The sequence below is a fragment of the Mya arenaria genome, chromosome 5, assembly GCF_026914265.1.
Source record: "Mya arenaria isolate MELC-2E11 chromosome 5, ASM2691426v1".
Lineage (NCBI taxonomy): Eukaryota > Metazoa > Mollusca > Bivalvia > Myida > Myidae > Mya > Mya arenaria.
In genome coordinates, this window is record NC_069126.1 from 70,188,442 (window position 1) to 70,207,677 (window position 19,236).

General features: G+C 36.2%; 1 long non-coding RNA gene across 2 annotated transcripts; it reads left to right on the forward strand.

Moving 5' to 3' along the window:
• The first annotated feature begins 5,786 nt into the window (after nt 1-5,786).
• On the forward strand, nt 5,787-14,728 carry LOC128234059 (uncharacterized). Of its 2 annotated transcripts, none has more exons than XR_008260858.1 (6): nt 5,787-5,838; nt 10,466-10,626; nt 12,890-13,110; nt 13,532-13,618; nt 14,207-14,348; nt 14,577-14,728. It is a non-coding gene; the product is annotated as an uncharacterized LOC128234059 (long non-coding RNA). The 2 variants fall into 2 exon arrangements; XR_008260859.1 differs by having other exon boundaries at nt 12,890-13,044.
• Nucleotides 14,729-19,236: the final 4,508 nt, after the last annotated feature.

Below are 19,236 nucleotides of genomic sequence, written 5' to 3' on the forward strand. Positions count from 1 at the left end.
AAGTCCTGCAAATTACAAGAGATTTCATAACAACACAAAGTCTTACCACTATGAAGTTGTACCATATTTGGAGGGGTCGTCCAATATGTATATTAGATAGTAAAACATAACTCATGCAGATAATCGGTTTGGCACCTTCTTTGTCAAGCATGAGGGTGATGTCGGGGGGGGGGGGGGAATAAAATTATGTATGTTTGTAGAAAAGAACATTCAAAGAGTCATTTTTGCATGCTACATGTTTTTATTCCTTTATAGAACAGTGAGGGCAGAAGTACCTGGCATTGGATCCTAAAGGCTACTGCATCAGATAGCAAAGATGTCAACATAAATGAAAGCTTTGTGTTAAAGTATGTTTTTAAAAAACAAAAACAATAGAAACAAACATTTCAGTGTTTAACAATTTTTGTTTCGATGTTTACAACTTTCGTTCCAATTTAAATCAGTTATGCCACAATTTTTCATTCAGTTTAAATAATACATATATACAATTTTGAAATCTATCTTTCTATAGTGGTGTAATAATACAGAAACATACTGAAGTACTTAATTCCTACCGCAAGCATCTATTATCATTATACTTCTAGAAGTAATTTCTTGTGTTTCTAAAATTTTTTTAGAAAAGTTCTTCATTTCGTTTTATAAAATCATCCACAAACGGTCTATAATAAACTGTTCATATTGCAGTCTTTGCGCTAAAAAAAATTCAGCACTTGTCCTTTCGGGCAAGTAATTGAAGAAAACCACTTGCCCAAAAACAGTTTTACTTGCCCAAAACAACCAATTAATGTGCAAAGGTAATAAATAGGGATGCAAACGAATATTCGATCAAATGTTTGGTATTCGAATGTCAAAATCGGTATTCGAATATTCAAAAAAAGTTCAAAATATAAAGAGAATAAAACACATTTTGCCTACAACATTGATGTTGTTTATAAAGTTCGTTTGTTTGGTTTTACAACGATCGGCCCCTTATGCCAGAGGTGTGAATGTGATGACTAGACATGCTTCATTTGTCATTAAGGGACAAATCGCCGGGTACTATAAAAAGTCCCCCTACTTTTACAACAACTAGCTAGGGATCGGCTTTAACACCAATGTGTTGTCTTGGCTGCAACTACTGTACAACATAGCGCAAATCGAAGTGATGATATGAATGCCATGTGCTACAATAATATTGTTACATACATATGTGCTTTTAACTGTTTCCATGTTTCGATACAATTTTCGTGCTTTTAAATGGATTTTAGGATATATACACTTATGTTTTTGTTTAACTTATTTTACTAGAACCGAGTTGGATTGGGGTTTCCATATCTATATTTAGTCAATTTAGAGGTCAATCTCAGAACGAGGCTGATCATCCTACGGAAAGAACCTCCATTGGGGCAAAACTCTGTTTGACTAGGAATCCATCTAAATTCACATTGTTTACAAAAGGCAGCGGAATTGAATTATTCGATTTTTGTTTATAATGTATTGCTTTTTTCTTCCTGAAAATGGAGAATTTCAAAGGCTAACTTGGGGAAATCAGGGTCTGCCGCGCGTACTGTCTAAGACAAAGTAGGGTTAAAATGCCCCAGCTATTTCTATAGCGAATAATTATAGTAGTTTACTACATCTTTTAAAATACGTATTTCGGTAATCGAATATTCGATCGAAAGAATTACCGAATATCAATTTTGCCATTCGTTTGCATCCCTAGTAATAAACTCAATTTTAAATATAATAATAACGTTCAATCAGGATTTATGAATTGTTGCTGAAGAAATTATGAAAACAGAGGGATCTAAATTTCCGATAAATGCACTTGCCCATTTGGGCAACCACCTGGGAACATTGACTTGCCCGAAACAGTATTTACTTGTCCCGGGCTTCTGGCAACCCAGTTATGACGAAGACTGATATTGAAAAAAGTTAAAGTTATGGTAATATTTATTTTATGTCACCTTCATTAGTGAGAAAGATAAGATGTTAGGAACTTTTTAGCTTTAAAGGTAGAATGCAACTATGACTATTTTCTGATTTTTATGTCCAAAGCTTGGTGTAGTGTACACATTACGTAGCATATGCCTTGTTAAGAACTTTTTATACAGCTGTTCATAGCACAGAATGTATTATAGTTTTACCTGTGGCATATGTCGAGCGGTGGCCAATATGTTGACCTCTCAATAACTAAAGAAGACTTTGTCCAATCATCACCAAATTTGGTCAGAATGTGTATGGTCATAAAATCTTGGACAAGTTTGATAACCAGCCATGTCACTCTAGTCACTCAAGAGTAATCCCCCTTTAATTATAGAAATTATCTAAAATTGATCTTGTCCCATCAATAACTTTAGAAGCCTTTGTCCAATCAGCACCAAATTGAGTCAAAATGTGTACGGGCATAATATCATGAACATGTTTTATTACCAGCCATATTGCTTGAGTCACTGAAGAGTTATTGCCCTTTAATTATAGAAATTACCTAAAATTGATTTTGTCCGATCAATACTTTTAGAATTCATTGTCCAACCATCACCAGATTTGGTCAGAAAGTGAACAGGCATAATACCATGGACAAGGTTGATAACCCGCTGTATTGCTTCAGTCATTGAAGAGTTATTGCCCTTTAATTATAGAAAATGACCTAAAATGGTCGTTTCCAAACAATTACTTTAGAAGCCTTTTTCCAATCATCACCAAATTGGAGCAGAATGTGTAATGGCAGAATATCCTGGTCAGGTCTGATAACCATCCTCAGTCACTCAAAAGTTATGACCCTTGATTTGGCAAAAACTGTCTAAACTTCACTTTCCAAATTTGGCTTAATGTACAACCATGTATCATGAAACTTCCTAAAATTAGTATGGGCGTATGTTGTGACAGTTGGCGCTCTTATATACAGTTGAAACTTGATGGTTTGATATTCTAGGGACCGGCTATAATACTTTGAGCCTCGAGAATATCGAGCTAATTGGGACTGCTTACAGAATGTGATACGTTACAAGAAGTCTTGTTTGACTGCGTTTGTTATTTGCTATGCCATCTCCACAAGAGAAGAGTGTTTATTGGACATACCTGCTGTACACACAGCAGTCCATGTATAAGAGTGTACATCAATTGTCATGTTTACAGGTTCAAGTATGATGGTGGAGAAGTCAGGGATCTGGCCAGACAGCCATCCATGTACAAGAGTGTACATCAGTTGTCATCTAACATTGGTAACTGTAATATTGTGTTTACAGGTTCAAGTATGATGGTGGTGAAGTCAGGGATCTTGCCAGACAGCCGTCCTTGTACAAGAGTGTACATCAGTTGTCATCTAACATTGGTAACTGTAATATTGTATTTACAGGTACAAGTATGATGGTGGTGAAGTGAGGGATCCTGCCAGACAGCCATCCTTGTACAAGAGTGTACATCAGTTGTCATCTAACATTGGTAACTGTAATATTGTGTTTACAGGTTCAAGCATGATGGTGGAGAAGTGAGGGATCTGGCCAGACAGCTCTCCTTGTACAAGAGTGTACATCAGTTGTCATCTAACATTGGTAACTGTAATATTGTGTTTACAGGTTCAAGTATGATGGTGGAGAAGTCAGGGATCTGGCCAGACAGCTCTCCTTGTACAAGAGTGTACATCAGTTGTCATCTAACATTGGTAACTGTAATATTGTGTTTACAGGTTCAAGTATGATGGTGGAGAAGTGAGGGATCTGGCCAGACAGCTCTCCTTGTACAAGAGTGTACATCAGTTGTCATCTAACATTGGTAACTGTAATATTGTGTTTACAGGTTCAAGTATGATGGTGGAGAAGTCAGGGATCTGGCCAGACAGCTCTCCTTGTACAAGAGTGTACATCAGTTGTCATCTAACATTGGTAACTGTAATATTGTGTTTACAGGTTCAAGTATGATGGTGGAGAAGTGAGGGATCTGGCCAGACAGCTCTCCTTGTACAAGAGTGTACATCAGTTGTCATCTAACATTGGTAACTGTAATATTGTGTTTACAGGTTCAAGCATGATGGTGGAGAAGTCAGGGATCTGGCCAGACAGCTGTCCATGTACAAGAGTGTACATCAGTTGTCATCTAACATTGGTAACTGTAATATTGTGTTTACAGGTTCAAGTATGATGGTGGAGAAGTCAGAGATCTGGCCAGACAGCCATCCTTGTACAAGAGTGTACATCAGTTGTCATCTAACATTGGTAACTGTAATATTGTGTTTACAGGTTCAAGTATGATGGTGGTGAAGTGAGGGATCTGGCCAGACAGCTGTCCTTGTACAAGAGTGTACATCAGATGTCATCTAACATCTTGTAACGGTTATATTGTGTTTACAGGTTCAAGTATGATGGTGGTGAAGTGAGGGATCCTGCCAGACAGCCGTCCTTGTACAAGAGTGTACATCAGTTGTCATCTAACATTGGTAACTGTAATATTGTGTTTACAGGTTCAAGTATGATGGAGGAGAAGTCAGGGATCTGGCCAGACAGCTGTCCTTGTACAAGAGTGTACATCAGTTGTCATCTAACATTGGTAACTGTAATATTGTGTTTACAGGTTCAAGTATGATGGTGGTGAAGTGAGGGATCTGGCCAGACAGCCGTCCTTGTACAAGAGTGTACATCAGTTGTCATCTAACATTGGTAACTGTAATATTGTGTTTACAGGTTCAAGTATGATGGTGGAGAAGTCAGGGATCTGGCCAGACAGCTGTCCTTGTACAAGAGTGTACATCAGATGTCATCTAACATCTTGTAACGGTTATATTGTGTTTACAGGTTCAAGTATGATGGTGGTGAAGTGAGGGATCTGGCCAGACAGCCATCCTTGCACAAGAGTGTACATCAGTTGTCATCTAACATTGGTAACTGTAATATTGTGTTTACAGGTTCAAGTATGATGGTGGTGAAGTCAGGGATCTTGCCAGACAGCCATCCTTGCACAAGAGTGTACATCAGTTGTCATCTAACATTGGTAACTGTAATATTGTGTTTACAGGTACAAGTATGATGGTGGTGAAGTCAGGGATCTGGCCAGACAGCCATCCTTGCACAAGAGTGTACATCAGTTGTCATCTAACATTGGTAACTGTAATATTGTGTTTACAGGTTCAAGTATGATGGTGGTGAAGTCAGGGATCTGGCCAGACAGCCATCCTTGCACAAGAGTGTACATCAGTTGTCATCTAACATTGGTAACTGTAATATTGTGTTTACAGGTACAAGTATGATGGTGGTGAAGTCAGGGATCAGCCCAGACAGCCGTCCTTGTTCAAGAGTGTACATCAGTTGTCATCTAACATTGGTAACTGTTATATTGTGTTTACAGGTTCAAGTATGATGGTGGAGAAGTCAGGGATCTGGCCAGACAGCCACCCTTGTACAAGAGTGTTGATCAGTTGTCATCTAACATTGGTAACTGTTATATTGTGTTTACAGGTTCAAGTATGATGGTGGAGAAGTGAGGGATCTGACCAGACAGCTGTCCTTGTACAAGAGTGTACATCAGTTGTCATCTAACATTGGTAACTGTAATATTGTGTTTACAGGTTCAAGTATGATGGTGGAGAAGTCATGGATCTGGCCAGACAGCCATCCTTGTACAAGAGTGTACATCAGTTGTCATCTAACATTGGTAACTGTAATATTGTGTTTACAGGTTCAAGTATGATGGTGGTGAAGTGAGGGATCTGGCCAGACAGCCATCCTTGTACAAGAGTGTACATCAGTTGTCATCTAACATTGGTAACTGTAATATTGTGTTTACAGGTTCAAGTATGATGGTGGTGAAGTCAGGGATCTGGCCAGACAGCCGTCCTTGTACAAGAGTCTACATCAGTTTTTGCAGGTATCAATCAGAAATATATTAAAGCTACAAACACTTCCAAGGATTTTTGCATTCCTACATGAATTCTTACATTAATGTACAAGGTTAGTGACCTGACTTCACATTAACAAACAACATTTGTTCTAATTATGGTAAAGTTTGTAATTTTGAACAAAGCATAGTTATTCAACCAATAAATAAGAGTTTGCACAATACTGATATTTTATTTGTTATTGCTTATCAATACAGACCTGAGTTCATTTACTGATGCAGACACATTTTCACCAAGATCAGGGGTGTAGTTTTTTATCTTAACAAAGATATATACCTGCAGAACTATTTAAAATTTGAAACTAAATGTTATCTTGCCGTCAATTTTGGAAGATTATCTCTGTGTGAAGATTAAGTCCATCAACTCTAAAAAAACCCACTATTTTCCACATGCTGTGTATCATATGAGTATTTTGCAAGAAAACCATTCCAAATTAATGTACTCAAAATCATATATTCCCCCCCCCCCGACTAGATCTAATACTGCTTTTTAGTAGCAGTTTATCCTAGTTATGGAAGTTTTGCATTTACAAGGACTAATTTTTGGTAGTTTTAGCCCATTTTTAGGGAGAAATACTCCGACCCAAACTTCCTTTAAAGGCTCTGAAGTTTTTACCATCAACATTTAAATGGGCATATTCGTTGTTTATGTCATAGTGCATATGCACAGATTTGAGGCCCATCCAGGAAATAAAGAGGAAGTATAACTACTACTTCATAATCTGAAGACAAAATAAGTTGGCAATTTAAGCCTGTCTCACACAGAACACGGTTGGGCACACGGTTCCAATACGGTATACTCGGTTATACACGGGTTGACTGGTACGAGTATTGAGCTCCAACCGTGCCTGGGCATGAGTTAGTACGATTTAGACTCGAATGTAGCACGAGTATGTACGAACAAAGCACGGATATACTCGGTCAAGCAAGGTTTGTCATGGTTTGAACACGATTTGCAAACAATTTTCATATGATTGTTGTACGGTTGCAAGTACGGTCTAGTACGGTCTGTTACGGCCTAGTACGATTAAACACGACTTTTTCTCGATTAACTGGACATTTACAGGGTTTACATACGGTCCCACCAACTTTTGTTCGAGTATGTTTTGATATAAATTGACTCGTTTTAATGGCTTGGCTTCATAAATTTTCGAACTTTCAACAGAGAAGTTATAAAAATGGCAGATGACAGAATAAGGGAATTAGAAATCATGATAAGACTGATAGACATTGAGATTATTTTGGCCAGAAGGCGTGAGGGGAGACAAGAACAAGCCAACAGAAGGAGAAGTGGTCGGAGGGCCTTTGTGGCCCTTTTTGTATTCTCGCTGGTAGAATCTTCCATGGTGGGGATTCTTTTGGGGACCTTCTTCTTCTTTGGAGGCATTATGTAGCAAGTACTCTGTTGTTTCAAGGTGGCAGCAGGTAGTTGTGTTTTCTGTTGTGTTCGAGTGCTGTATGATCATACACAAGCTTTGTACAGACGTAGAGACCGTGTCTGGTCGTACTTGACCATGTATAATTCGTACTTGAACCGTATTGGTCGTATGGCGATCGTATGAAACCGTATTGGTCGTATGGCGATCGTATAAAACCGTGTGTACACTCGTGTGAATCGTACGGTGATCGTGTGACATTCGAGTGTTAATCCGGGTGTTGGATGTAGGACTTGGGAACGGTTTCACACGATTCCATACGATTTATATACGATAGTGACACGGTTGAGCTTACTCGTGGAGTGGACTTCATGTGCGGTTGTATATACGGTCTCCTACGGTCTCACACGGTCTCTCACGGTCTTGTACGATCGCTAATACGATCATACACGGACATGGCACCCGTGCCTGTTTTTTAAAAGTTTTAAAAATCATACACGGCTTTCATGGATACACTCGAATGGCCCAAGTGTAACTCGGATAAGGCCACGGTTGGTTCGGTTGTATGTACGGTTGACACGGGTGGCCAACCGTATAAGCCGTGTGTTCTGTGTGAGACAGGCTTTAATTATGTGAAATAAACCAACTCATTGTTTTTTTTAATATTTAAAATAGAAATAACCATATGATATCAACATTGTGTTGAAATAGTTATAACAGGCGAGTTAAAAAAAGATAATTTAGTGAGAATTTCAACATTTAAGGGAGGCAAATATATCATGAGAAATGGTAAAAATGCAAATCTCAGTGACTTCCCTTTGACTGTAGAATTTATAAGCTGCTATCATTATTATGCCCCCACAAAGTGGCGGCATATAGGGTTGCCCTTGTCCGTACGTACGTCTGTCTGTCTGTACGTACGTACGTCCCGAAGATTGTTTCCGATCTAATTCTTGAAATCCGTTTGTCCAATCCTCACCAAACTTTAAACACATGTTTGTGACCATAATATCTTGATCAAGTTCGATAGTCATGGAAATCGCTTTAGTCATTTAGGAGTTACGGCCCTTTTTTGCCAAAAATACTTCAAAAATATATGTTTCCAATCTAATTCTTGAAAAGTATGTGTCCAATCCTCACCAAACTTTACATACATGATTGTGACCATAATATCTTGATCAAGTTCGATAGCCATGGAAATCGCTTTTGTCATTTAGGAGTTACGGCCCTTTATTTGCAAAAAAAGACTTGAAAAATACGTCCCGAAGATTGTTTCCGATCTAATTCTTGAAAACTGTTTGTCCAATCCTCACCAAACTTTTAACACATGTTTGTGACCATAATACCTTGATCAAGTTCGATAGCCATGGAAATCGCTTTAATCATTTAGGAGTTAGGGCCCTTTATTTCCCAACAATACTTAAAAAATATCTTATCCGATCTAATTTTTGAAAAGGATTTGCCCTTGTGCAGATTATCCTGAATAATCATTATGGCTTATTTTCTGTGACAAAAAATCGAAGTGGGGGCATCCGTGTCCTATGGACACATTTTTAGTTTCTATTTTTATCATTATAAGTTATCTGTGTTTTGATAAACAAAAAGTCAAGTTATTGTCATGACCTTGGTGTCGTTGGCATTGTTGTGATTTTTTTTTACTTTTGCTATAACTTCAAAAATGTTCAAGATATTCAAATGAAACATGGCACATATTTTGCAGGAAATACTAGACACATGTACAGCAAGTCCCATAACTCTTCCTTTAATTTTTGTAAAGTAACGCCCCTATATAGTTGGAAAAGGTCATGCAAAAATATCACATGTTCAAAACTCATGCAAATCTCAGTGACTTCCCTTTGACTGTAGAATTTATAACCTGCTATCATTATTATGCCCCCACAAAGTGGCGGCATATAGGGTTGCCCTTGTCCGTACGTACGTCTGTCTGTCTGTACGTACGTACGTCCCGAAGATTGTTTCCGATCTAATTCTTGAAATCCGTTTGTCCAATCCTCACCAAACTTTAAACACATGTTTGTTACCATAATATCTTGATCAAGTTCGATAGTCATGGAAATCGCTTTAGTCATTTAGGAGTTACGGCCCTTTTTTGCCAAAAATACTTCAAAAATATATGTTTCCAATCTAATTCTTGAAAAGTATGTGTCCAATCCTCACCAAACTTTACATACATGATTGTGACCATAATATCTTGATCAAGTTCGATAGCCATGGAAATCGCTTTTGTCATTTAGGAGTTACGGCCCTTTATTTGCAAAAAAAGACTTGAAAAATACGTCCCGAAGATTGTTTCCGATCTAATTCTTGAAAACTGTTTGTCCAATCCTCACCAAACTTTTAACACATGTTTGTGACCATAATACCTTGATCAAGTTCGATAGCCATGGAAATCGCTTTAATCATTTAGGAGTTAGGGCCCTTTATTTCCCAACAATACTTAAAAAATATCTTATCCGATCTAATTTTTGAAAAGGATTTGCCCTTGTGCAGATTATCCTGAATAATCATTATGGCTTATTTTCTGTGACAAAAAATCGAAGTGGGGGCATCCGTGTCCTATGGACACATTTTTAGTTTCTATTTTTATCATTATAAGTTATCTGTGTTTTGATAAACAAAAAGTCAAGTTATTGTCATGACCTTGGTGTCGTTGGCATTGTTGTGATTTTTTTTTACTTTTGCTATAACTTCAAAAATGTTCAAGATATTCAAATGAAACATGGCACATATTTTGCAGGAAATACTAGACACATGTACAGCAAGTCCCATAACTCTTCCTTTAATTTTTGTAAAGTAACGCCCCTATATAGTTGGAAAAGGTCATGCAAAAATATCACATGTTCAAAACTTAATAACCAAGATATTCGCATGAAACTTTAAATCATTTTATTCTGTTTCTAGATACACAATCAGGGTTGTAGAAATATTTTTAAGTAGGAGAGTATATCCCTTAAAGTATGTGGGAGTGTTGGGGTCCTCCCTCATTGGGTGTTAAGGGGTTCTTGGGGTGTAGCCTGTCAGCCCTAAAATGAATTTTAGCCTTTTTTGAACATGAATCTTGTTCTCTGCATGTTTTCAAGATTTTATAACAGCATTGTGTAATTTCAATTCTGTATTAAGGAATTGCCCACTTTGAGTTTCTACAGGTTATTCACAAGTCAAGAATCTATTAAACAATGTTTCGCAATGTACATATTCAGGAGAGGAACAAGGAACATTTCATCAGTTTCGTCCAGTGTCAGAAGTCTGTCAATGATGCTCGGAATTTAGAGCAGTCTGTTTCCATGGTGAAGTCACGCATTGAGAAGAAACTATTCCACAAGCATTTCTCACAGAAGTCCACAGACCTGAAACTGGCCAGGTAGGTAACATGTTAAAAACATGTTTTTGTTCACATAATCTTATTTAATCAGAATTATGTTTTCCTCAAAATTCAGATTCTCCTGAACAAGCCTGATAAGAATATATTCATAACGCTTTTAGCCATAAAAACATCAATTTTCAAACGAAAAATATGAAAACTGCAATCTGCTCTTTTGTCAGCAGTCTTATATCACTGGTTTCCAAACATTTACGCAAAAATTGGCTCATTCCAAGACATAAAAATAAAATAGTTGCCAAAACAGTCAATCTGTGAGAGTGCAGCTTTAAGACTGTCAAGTAACTATTTTGTTTTGTTTAAAACTTAAATATGATGACACTTACCAACATACTTGACATATTTGCCGGCTAAAACCCAATATTACTTACAATGAAAAACAATTACTATTATTTTCTGTTAAAAAATCACGATGTTGAACAGCCTGCTACAATATACTGATTTCTGCAGAACCCTGTCCATTCCAAAACTTGGTTAAAACTCTACAAGTGGCAGTATGGACATGTTTAGCAATCTTTTATTAATTGTTAAGTTATGCCTACAAGTGGCAATATGGAAATGTTAAGCAATCTTTTATTAATTGTTAAGTTAATTATGCCTACAAGTGGCAGTATGGACATGTTTAGCAATCTTTTATTAATTGTTAAGTTATGCCTACAAGTGGCAGTATGGACATGTTTAGCAATCTTTTATTAATTGTTAAGTTATGCCTACAAGTGGCAATATGGAAATGTTAAGCAATCTTTTATTAATTGTTAACTTATGCCCCTTGATTGACCTATCAAAAGTGACAAGTGCATGATGTTAGTGCCCTGAAGTAAGTTGTATTGGACATCTCCTGTCCATATCAGACCACCTGTGTCCATTCTGCTAGAAAATTCCTTAATTATGTATGCACCATGGTACTATAATATTATTAATTAGGTGATTTAATATTAGCCCAGTTATTTGTACAAGGTCAACTGTATTGGCCTTAGTCTGAAGGGCGAAGGCAAATACTGACTGAGTGCATATAACTGGGTCAATATGAAATCACCTAATTAATGAGTATTTAATAAATGAACTATAACATAGTTATATACCAAAAAAGTATATTTATATGCTACGCCATTTTGGTTTAAAACATTCTGAGACCTTACCTTATTTTTTACGTTTTTCATTCATGGATTCTTCTTTTCTAGACGTGATTTTCCTGTTTATTGTTTAAAGTGACATTGTACAGACTTATAAATAAAGCCGATTGCATTGTATAGTCTAATGAAACAAATCTATCTGTGATTATTTCGTAAATCATTTGCCAAAGGCTCAAAATTGTTTTCACCTTCGTTGTCCAATCTGTCGGTATCCAAACAAATTATTGTCATAAAATCCACAACAGGTTTAAAGGGGCTGTCTCACGTATGATAAAATAGCACAAAAAAAAATTTGTCGAAAACTGACATAAACTTGGCATCGATGTGTACAATGCATTGAAACTTACTAACTGAAGTACCACATAGTTTACAATTTATTTAAGTTTAGCAGTTTTTTCGTATTTTTCCATTAAAAAAGATTACTGGGTATGTCCACCAGGTAGAATTCATTCCTCATGCGTGATTGGCTAGTCGGTGTTATCACATGATATTACCGAGGTAGGTGTATAGCTTAATTATGTCACCCTATTAACATAAGCCTTTGTAGCTCAATGAGTAATACGCTGGACTTCAATTTTGGCGACGCGGGTTCGAACCCGGTCTCCGACACAATTTTTTTTTTACATTTTGGTACTTTTTTTACAATTATGATATCAAAGCGTAACACATTCGATTAGATAATTGTCCTGAGATTAATTACAGAAAAAAACTTTTTTTGGTGCCAATCTAGTGTACAGTCCCTTTAATACAACTGTAATATCAAACCGTACAAAGTGGTTGAAGTATTTAGCCTAGTAATTCCAAATGTGTTTTAAACAAGGCATACAATTTAAAACAAGTTCCAAGTTTTATTTTCATCATGGCATATAATATGCATGTGATGTCACAAAACAATGAAACATATATTAATTAACATCAAATAAAACAGTTAACAAACATATCAAACGCAAAAAAAGAAAAGAAAAAAACGTTACTATTAAATAACATTAGTGAAAATATCACTTAAAATGTTTATAAGTGGAATATTGATCCACTCTAGTGCTCTTGTTTGTAAACAAAGTTTTATAAACTTAAAATGTGAGTTAAAAATGTTAATAATACATCTCCTTCAGATTTATATGATCGTGCACGTGAGAGTGACAGTCATCTGCTGCGACAGATGTTACCACGGTTACAGGAGAAGATTTCCCGCACCATTCAAGCCCTAGACAACTGTACACGTGCCAGGCGGGCAGCAGACGACTGAGGCCACAGGCAACTATTTAAAGTAAGCCAGGGGCAGCTGTTGGGATCTGCATCATACTTTCAAGTCTCTGTGCAAAAGAATAGTAAGGTTTGTTGAAAAGTTGACAATTTTTGTAAAAAACAAAATTTTAATCTTGTCTTGTTCATCCATTTCTGATATTTCAGTCAGTTTGACACTAATATTAGTTTTATATATATTAATAATTTAGGTAAAAATCCTATTATTTCCATTTATTTCCTGGTAGTTTTTTGTTTTTTATTCACAATAAGGTGTGTCATGGAAATTGAGAATGTATTGTAAGGATCAGCTGTGTGAACAAACATACAAGGCCGCTATGGTATGGGAAGAGATTCTTGGGACTGCCAAGGACCCGCGCTGCAAATTGTGTTTGGCTGATGGGGATTTCAATGTTTTCCCCCAGCCAACATGTTTAATTGTATGCAATACTATGCTTAGTTTTCATGTGGACATCTTCATTTTTTACTGTAAACATGTTTTTTAATTGCAGTTGCTGTTCGGGACATTTAAGTTAGGTCACCAACGGTCTACTGGACAGCAAAATTCATCTCTTCCAAAGGATGTCATAGCTTTCCAGGTGGGTGTGCATTGATTGATTAATGATTGATTGATTAAGTGTGAGTTTGTGTAAGTGAATTAATTTGGGGCCATAACTCAATTAATGTTGTTACTTTGATTAAATTAACTCTGCCATGTAACTGAGTAACACATTAAATATGGGCCTAAATCATCAAGCTTGCCTTTGGCATAATTCTTTTTTTATACTTCTACCAGATTTCTTTCCTCTCAAATATTTGCCTGCTTTGTGCAGTTTTTAACAGCTTTCTGATACATGTTGTGACTTTTAGAACATTATGAGGCTACTGTAAAGTAACTTGATGCTCTGGGTGTGCACTGGGTGACAAAGGCTGCCCAGTAATTGTTGTTGCTTTTTTCGGAACAGACATTACTATTAAATTGCTCAGTTGCGGTCTTTGACACCAGAAAGAGCACAGCTCATGATGACAGATATACATGTTTCGGCATTGTTGACAGTACTGCTGTATTGGACGCCTTACAATTTTTGTGTGGGAGTGTCATTTGATACACTCATAAATACCTGTGTACTGAGGCGTATTTCCAGTATAGTTTCCATAAGTGCATTGTCATTTTCTGTCATTTTCAGGTGCTCTGTGTTGTGTTTGGGTAGAATTGCGAGTGGTACCACCAGTCACCTAAGCCACCTTTCCCCTCACAGACAAGAGGCTCATGGGGACAGTCCCTGCAGTTTACAGCAAAGCTCTCAATTATAGCCTTACAAACTTCAGGTATTAAAGCTATAAACCTGAGCTACAAGCCATCTATGCACTTGCTATAAGTCCATACTTCTTTGAGCAAAATTTACAGTTTCTGCATCAAAATTAAAGTTTATATCCCAGACTAAACCTTGTCTCCTTTAGAATACTTAAATTCAGATGATTTAAAATCTACTTACTTGCACACTACTTATGATGGATAACAACTTTCTCAAATTGATTAAAATTGCGTTTTTTCAGATTTACACCCTCCTCTTGCAGATACTGTGGATGATGTAGATCCAGTGCACCGGGCCAGTTTTCCAGCCATGTGGAATTGACATCTCCAGCTGAACAAGAGCCAGGATTATTATCAGACTCCTTTACAGCAAGTTTAACTTCTGCCTATCTGTTTCCAGGCTAGTAAAATTATAACTGTGACAGCATTGGAGACCAAATACTAATTGTTGTTCCATTATGTTTAGAAAGCCCTTTTAATGCTTTAAAAATCAGATAAGTAAACAGGATTTCATTGTTTGTAAGAGACCTTGTGGACCTTTCATTCTTTACTGGGGGTAAGGGCAGATTAAATGTGTTAGATGGTGGGGGTATAGAGATAAGAAAGTTAATACTGTCTTTTAAGGATTTTTTGTTTTTCTTTAGTCACCATTTTGAAGCTAATGATTGTATATCTATGATGTATATGCTAAAAATAAATCAAATTTTATAACTTACATTTTTGATCATTTTTCAAATATGGAAATGCATGATTTTTATTTGAAATTCAAAGTTTTTCTATCATAAAGCTCAAAATTACACATTTTGAATGGAGAGTAGAGACTAAATCATGGAAATGAACAAGTATAACACAAACACTGTATCACGTTGTTTGTTTATTTCATGTAAATCTATTAATCATATTTGAAGAAACATCAAATTTAGTCTGATCTCCATTTCTCAGAAAATGTAGCCGTCAGAGGGCCTATTCCATCAATGAGTATCACTGTCTTTTTCTCAGAATTTTTCATAGCAAAAGGAAAAAAAGGGTATTTCTGTCTTAGATATTTACACTTAAAGCGTTAGGAAAAGTAATAGTATTAATGTACATAAAGAAGTTCAGGATTCATATTCCATAAGTGCTATTCCATTTAAACATATAATCTCCAGGTTGAAGGCACTTTTAAAATATACCACCCCCCTACAGAAGCAAATTTACCCTTTTGGGGTCCAAATTAGCGAAAAAAGACACCCGCCTTTATACTATTTAAATAATTTTCTTCCCCCCGTGGGTTATATGTTTTACTGGAATAGCCCTAAGTTGTCTGCCTACAACAAAATGCTTCCGGTTGTTGAATCCCTTCATGAAGTTCTTTAAACAATGCTTCTACCCACTTAGGTAGCATTTGAGGATGTGAACATTGCATTCTTGTCTGTATTTTCAAGTATTCACATTATTTATATCATATTTGAAGACATTAATGTGATTATGAATGTTTTGCAGAACTTGCTTCTTGGGTGGATGGATTCAGAGATGACCCCAGAGATGCGGCCATGACTGTGTCACATGGACATTATAGATAGTGACTGTAAAATATGATGATAGCAGAAGAAAAAAACTATTTTGATATGGTTTCTGGTGTAAAATCAACAGACAGTGTTCATATTAAAAGTGTATGTGGGAAAAAAGCGTAAAAGCTGAAATCTGTTCTGTAAATACAAAATTTAGTGGTGAACTGGAGAAATTTTACATAAAACAAAGAAGAGAATCCCATTGTGAGCTGACACCTTTTCATAGATGGCTCTGCCCTCTGCGCATTCTTTAAGTTACTAAGATAAGTTAAGGGTGCCATTGTCTGAAGGCAGTTGAAGCTTATGGCATAAGCTGAATTTGAAAATAGATGCGTATCAGCTATCAAATAGTATTGACAGCGCACACTTGAAATATCTTTGTGACTGTAATCAAATATCTTAGTTTCGTTTCTTCCCGTTAATTGCTCTTTATAATATACAACCAATCAAACAAATTCAGTACCAAAAGTTGCAATCTTTTGTTGATCATTATGAATACAAAAACTAAAAGAGGTCATCCCAGTAAAGTTCTATACTATGCAAGCATACCTAGGTAATTCTAATAATCTAAATATCAACAGTTTGTTGATTTTTAAATGAAAAGTACCAGAAACATTCATGTTTTGTACAAACATGTATCAATTCTATTTGCTTTTATTAAACATTCAAAAAGACACAACAATTTACCATTACCTGACGCTCTTTCAATAAAACTAACGCCTGGGTGGTTTAACTTATACGACGTGACTACATAAAGGGCAGAGCTAGTGGTTCAACTTAGTGCAAACACCAAATGTCTTAGCGCTCGCTACATTTTCTGTAGATTGCCAAAATGAACTACCACTTATCTATAAATTCGCAAATCATAACTAGATAACCAGCTACTGCTAAAAGCCCAAAAATGCATTTATAGATTTAAGTGGTAACACGAATCTTATTTAGTTAACAAGTGAGTATGTAACTTGTTAAGTGGATTTTGCAAAGCATAACTAGATAACCAGTTAAAGTTTCGCAGCTAAAAGAAGGCAACACGTGGCAGTTCTGGGCACTTTCAAGCTAGTATTTTGTATTATAATAATTATCTTACCAAAAAGGTTTCCTGAATATTAACGTGATAGCTTGATAATTATTGCGAAAATTAAATGGTTAACACGAAACAATTGCAAACGTTAACAAATCTCTAACATTATGTGAAAGGAGGCTAAAATTACTAATGTCACATAAAATTGTTGACAATTTAATGTACAAGAAATTAATTAGAATAAAAATATACTGAAATGTGTTTTCAAGGGCCAGAGTGTTCATTTTTACCTAAAGCATGTGTTAAGTCACTAAAAGTTGTGTGCATTGTTTTATAAATGACTTCATGGCTGTAATAATTTGAATTCACTGTTGACATTCCTAGATCATTATAGTTCTACAGATCTTAAATAGTTATGTCCTTCATTGTTGTTTGTTTCAAATCTTGGGATGACGTTTGGTTTAGTGATCTGTCCTCATTTAAATTGCATTTATTATTAATATAACATAGCTGTATTTTGTTGTATTCAAGATGAACATTAAATATCAAGTTTACTAGTACTTACAAAACACATAAAAAAAATCCAAACATATAAGCTGTTATTGAGTGGACTTACAATTTACCTTTTAAAAAAGAGCGTGATGTTTCAAGTACATGGCTGGAGCATGCGTCGTCATGGCATTGTGAACAATTGTGACGCGTGATTTGGAAACTCTTCAAGCGGATATCGACCTGTGTCACATGTAAGACTAAGCAAAGCCTTGATCTTAAAGCTGCACTCTCACAGACTGAACGTTTTGACATCTTTTTAACCAGGTTTTCAACAAAAACCGGGTTATTAGAATGAGGTTGTCGTTGGGCGGGCGGGCGTCAAACATTGGTTTCTGTTCAATAACTTTAGTTAGCATTGATAGATATTGATGAAACTTGGTGTGTAGGTAGCTTATGGGAAGAGCTAGCTTGGGATTGCTTTTGAGGGGGGTGGGGCTAAGGTCAAGGTCACTGTTACTAAAAATAGGAAAATGGTTTCTGCCCAATAACTTTAGTTAGCATTGATAGATATTGATGAAACTTGGTGTGTAGGTAGCTTATGTAAAGAGCTAGCTTGGATTTGCTTTTGAGTGGGGAGGGGCTAAGGTCAAGGTCACTATTACTAAAAATAGAAAAATGGTTTCCGCCCAATAACTGAAGTTAGCATTGACAGATATTGATGAAACTTTGTGTGTAGGTAGCATGTGAAGAGCTAGCTTGGGATTGCTTTTGAGTGGGGAGGGGCTAAGGTCAATGTCACTGTTACTTGAAATAGAAAAATGTTTTTTGCCAAATAACTTTTGATAGCATTGATAGATATTGATTAAACTTGATGTGTGGGTAGCTAATGTAAAGAGCTAGTTTGGGATTGCTTTTGAGGGGGGTGGGGCTACGGTCAAGGTCACTGTTACTAAAAATTTAAAAATGGTGTCCCCCCAATAACTTTAGTTAGCATTGATAGTAATTGATAAAACTTGGTGTGTAGGTAGCTTATGTACAGAGCTAGCTTGGGATTGCTTTTGAGGGGGGTGGAGCTAAGGTCAAGGTCACTGTTACTATAAATAGAAAAATGGTTTCTGCCCAATAACTTTAGTTAGGATTGATAGATATTGACGAAATTTTGTGTGTAGGTACTAGTAGCTTATGTGAAGAGCAAGCTTGGAATTTCTTTTGAGGGGTGTGGCGTCAAGGTCACTGTTACTAAAGTAGAAAAATGGTTTCTGTCCAATAACTTTAGTTAGCATTGATAGATATTGATGAAACTTAGAGCGAAGGTAGCTTATGTGAAGAGCTAGCTTGGGAGGTGGGGTTAAGGTCACTGTTCCTAAAAATAGAAAAATGTTTTTTCTGCCCAACAACTTAGTTACTTGGATATGTTAAGCCATTTTCTCAAATATTGCTCAGCAAACAGTGAATTTACATTGAAATTGACATTTGCATTTTATAAAAGTGTTAATAACAGATTAAACATTTTGCTTTGTAAAAATAAATTGTCATTGGTATTCAGTGATGTTGGCTTGCAGAAAGTTAAATCATTGTCATATGCAAAAAAATAGGTAAAAGATATTCACATGAGACTTAGTATGAATGTTGCAGCGAAACTAAACACGTAAGATACTTAATTAGAGCAATTTTCAGTTACGTCTCTTTTTGATAAAAGTAAAGATAAAGTCATACAACAAATTAATTGGCTACAATTTCTGATTGCACATAACAAAAACCTGGTTTCGTCGCATTGCGGCGCTTCTAGTTTTTTTTTGTCTTGGAATGAGCCAAATTTTGCGACAATCCATGGAAACC